Source organism: Antrostomus carolinensis, unplaced genomic scaffold (assembly GCF_000700745.2).
Source record: "Antrostomus carolinensis isolate BGI_N321 unplaced genomic scaffold, ASM70074v2 scaffold28798, whole genome shotgun sequence".
NCBI classification, from domain to species: domain Eukaryota; kingdom Metazoa; phylum Chordata; class Aves; order Caprimulgiformes; family Caprimulgidae; genus Antrostomus; species Antrostomus carolinensis.
Genome location: NW_010332782.1, coordinates 418 through 3,834, shown reverse-complemented (window position 1 = coordinate 3,834; position 3,417 = coordinate 418).

Genomic DNA, 3,417 nt, shown 5'->3' with positions numbered 1-3,417 from the left:
AGCCAGGACCCTGACCCAAGCCTGCCTGGGAGGGAAAAGGTTTCCCTCGATAACACCAGTGCCATCGCTGGTTATGAGGACTAGGGATCAGTTGAGAGTTTTCTCAGACGCTCTCTCATCTTTGCCATCATGATCTAGACAGGTCTTTTCTAGCCTGCAGGAATCAATGCTGTATTTTGCATAATTGTATGAGAAAATGAAGCAGTGTCTTCAGCTGAACATTGCAGAGCCAGCTCACCCATAATCTTCGGAGGACAAAATCTTAATCTGCATGATTAAAAGTCCTTTTCTAGAAAAAGAAAATTAGTTTCTGTTATTCCAAGTCAAAAGGACCAAAATCCACAATTTGGATTCTAGCCTGCCCAAAAACCACAACTGACATCACCGTGCTCAACAAAACAATTTACTGTGGTAAAACTGCGTAAAATAATTACACTGTAGTTCTGATCAAGAGAAGAAATTTCCCACAGCTCTGCATTGTCCCTCAGAAACTGGCATGTGACTGAGACCATTATGAAGTCCTGGAGACACTGGCAGTAGAAGCACCTGGATGCGCTACGCCGAGCACATGAGGTGTATTCATTTTCCAGAATGGTGTGTAAATACCAGAATATAGACATTTACAGAGCGTCATGGGCACACCTTTGCCTCACTCCTATGTATCGCAGCTTATCATTCACCACTTCATAAGCCGGGTCCGTGGCAAGCCTGTCAATTCCAAAATATTGCGGCAGGGGCAGGAGTGTAAGAAATAGAAAGAGGGAGACAAGCCACCACTCACAGAGGACACCTGGCAAGCAGTGGGGCTCTTCCTCCGCTGTCACCCTGTGAGCAACCCCAGCTCTGTTTCCCGACAATAAAAGGAAGGCATAGCCAAATGCCCTTGAGTGGAGATCTCCCTCTCTGGGACCAAGCTGAAACAGAGCCCAGCCCTGAAAGCCAGGACCACGTGAGCACCGTGTGTGGTACATCTCCTTGGAAAAGGGACGTATCGTTCCTTAACAAAGAGAAAGGGACACTGACCTCTCCTCCCGCTGCTGCCCAGCTTGCCCTGCTGGCACAGGGGTGAAACACAGCAGGAAGGAGACTGTAGCACAGGAGTCTGCACTTTCTGGCAGCACCATCACCAGCCCAAGGATTTCTGCCTGAAAAAGCTGGGAAGAAGCTACTGTAAAACATTTCTGAACGGCATTAGCCACTCTTGGTTTTCCCAGCATCTACTGCTGAGCAGACAGAGGGGAACCAGCCAACACAGGCAGAAATTCCCTGGCTTCCCTTCTAGAAATAAACTGTTGTAATAATATGGCTGTTCCAAATCCAGGGAAGTTAGGTGGCAAAGAGAACAAGAGAACCACCTAGAAGAAAGTTTCTGAAGCTTGGGAGGTAAGTGCAAATTGTAGAGAGAAGTTTGAATAGTTTCGTCCCGTTTCAGTTAAATTTGATCAACACTGTAATTCATCTTCTAATTAATAATCAGACCAGTTCAGGTTGACTGATTCCAGCATTACGTGAAAATAAATACTCCTTTGCACAAATTTGTATCACGGTCCAGTTAACAATTACATGTAGGCTGCTGCTTCCTTGCTGGAAATTGAAAGAAAGAAACTGAAGATTGCATGAAAACAGTCGTAGCACTTTCTATTCTGCTTTAAGGAAACAAAGAAGGGTGTCCTTGAAGCTTTCTGCTGCTGTTCATTTCAGTGAGCTGGCTCTGTTCCTAAGCCTCTCTGCTTCTCTTGGGCAGGCAGACAAGTTCACAATGGATGGAGCAGGGCAGGCAGCAGCCCTGAACTCTGGAAGGATTTAGTACCAGCTGGGGAACTGGTTGGTTTGCAGTAACCTCCTAATAGGGATGCTAATGAATGTGGTAGCATCATTCCAGAATATTTTTCATTTTGAAGTTGTCATACTGGCAAGAACTAAAAGAATTACTATTTCTTATACTCCTGCCCCTGCCTCAATATTTTGGAATTGACAGTGCATTGAAATATTATGCTTTCTCCTAAGCTCTGCATAACATGCTGCTGTGGGACAGGTCACTTTTAAATTCACTGGACCTCTGATCACGGAAATCAGGCTCTGCTGCTTAAGCTTTCAAGCTGCTGTTAATTTTTACGTTCCCTACCACTGGAAAACCAGCTGAGTAATGTACCAGTGCTGCATTTAACTCCAGAAATGGTTGCACTCTAAGACCTGAAACTCTGAAACACCCGTCCCTCCCCCCCAGTTATTCTCTGGCTAATTTCACCCTTCCTGAAGCACCTATACCCACCAAAATGAAGGGTTGTCTGTCCAAACCTCTGTAATGCAGAGGTCAGCTATCCAAATGTGCAGACATGTTGCTGTAGGCCACCTGAAGCCCAAGACAAAAGCAGTTTTTGGAAAGTTGGAAAGTTCTGATCCTTTGAAATGCATCAGAAGCAAAGACAGAAGTTCCATGCTATTCTCACAAGGCCACAAAGACAACTATCCTCCTTCACACTCCCCCTTCTCTGGCCTCCAGAGACTGGCTGGTAGCTACAGCACCCAAGTTATTGGCATGACTCTCAAGGATGGTACCTTCCCCCTTGTAAAAATGAAAATTATTTAACCATGTCTTCTACTTTACCATGAGGCAGGCTGAAAGCATTCCTATACTCATCTCAGCATGAGAACAGGAACACTGGAAATTCAGCAGTTGTTCAATAACCAACCACCAACAACGTCAGTACAACTGAAATCAGCCTGCAAGAAGGGGAAAGTCTCTGAGAAAAAACAAACAAACATGGGGCATTAGAAAAAACTGTCATGAGATGAAGATGAAACCACACATATCTTATGAAGCTCTCTGTGGCACCAGAATCTACAGATAATTACGAGTTCAATCCAAACCAGACAGGATTCCAGGAAATCCCCTTTCCTACCAGTGCCAACAGTGAATTTCCTTGAGTCTGAAGAGGTATGTTTGCCCTGCTTTTGGCCAGGACAGAGCTGATTTTCTTCTCTCAGTAGTTAGAGTAGTGCTGTGTTTTGGATTTAGTATTAGAAGAATGTTGATAACATACTGATGGTTTTTAGTTGTTGCTGGAAGATCAAGGACTTTCCAACTTCCCTGTGTTTTGCTAGTCTGCAGGTGCAAAGCAGCTTGGGGGAGCGGCACAGTATAGCTGACCTAAATCGGTGTTTGGATATGCCAATGGGATATTCCATATCATATAACGTCATGTCCAGTATATAGGTGAGGGCTGAGCTCTCTCTGTCTTCCAGGATTGCGGTTTCTGTTTCAGGATTTTAACTCCTCCAGGACTGCTATTCAGGAATGGGCTGGGCATTGGTCAGCAGGTGGTGAGCAACTGCACTGTGCATCACTCATCTGTATATTCTGTTATTATTATTATCATTATTATTGTCATTATTAAATGGGTCAGGATTAAAGGG